The 786-nt window shown below is 35.0% G+C and overlaps 1 protein-coding gene across 1 annotated transcript in view; it reads right to left on the bottom strand.

The window, feature by feature from the left end:
- Window positions 1-786, bottom strand: part of CLEC2A (C-type lectin domain family 2, member A) — a 5,528-nt gene that overhangs the window by 2,440 nt on the left and 2,302 nt on the right. The window lies entirely within an intron of this gene.

The raw sequence follows: 786 nt of genomic DNA, 5'->3' as shown, positions 1-786 counted from the left end.
GTTGATAGAGAACTAATGCTTATGTTTTGTTTTGTGTGCAGGTCCTCTTCCAAAATTCATAGAGGAGGGATTGCAGGGGGAAAGGAATTTAATAGAAAGTATAAGTTCTGTTAAAATAGGAAAATAAAGTGATGAAATAGTTGGGGTAGATACCACAATAGGAATGTCACTGCTGTTGTGTTTCTTATATAATCAGGTATCAAACTAACTTCTAGATGAATATGATTTATTTCAATAAAACATATTGAGTGATGGGTTTAGTCTCTCCTCCACCAGCTGCTTGCTATTGAACCACAAACCAGTTAGTCAGATTTTCTTTACAAATCAACCAACCTGTTTCCTTAGTCTGTGACCCTGGAGTCCAAGTCTCTCTTTCTTTGACCTCTCTTACTTCTTCCATTCATTGACTTATTTTTTCAAAGGACATGTCTTCTTTATATCCTCATCTTTAAATTCCAAGAGCTGTATCTCTTTTTTTTAATTTCAATTTTTCCAGGCTATTCTTGGTAGAATGCAAATGGAAGGAATTAAAAATAATCTTACTTAATAGTCTAAGCTCATCTAATAAAGACATTTGGCTATAGAAACAGCACGCATTGTGGTTAAGGAGATGGCATCATTAATCATCTTGCCTGGGTTCAAATCCCAGCTCAAAAATTGATGGCTGTGTGACAATGGCTAGGTTACATAACATCTCTGTGCCTCACTTTTCTCATCTTTAAAATAGCAATTCTTATCTACAGTATCTACTTCCTAGGCATTAGTTGACGATAACATGAGTTTCTA

Source organism: Galeopterus variegatus, unplaced genomic scaffold, assembly GCF_000696425.1.
Source record: "Galeopterus variegatus unplaced genomic scaffold, G_variegatus-3.0.2 Scaffold1626, whole genome shotgun sequence".
Taxonomy (NCBI): Eukaryota; Metazoa; Chordata; class Mammalia; order Dermoptera; family Cynocephalidae; genus Galeopterus; species Galeopterus variegatus.
The sequence above is the reverse complement of the archived record's forward strand: the minus strand, read 5'-3'. Positions and strand labels throughout refer to the sequence as shown.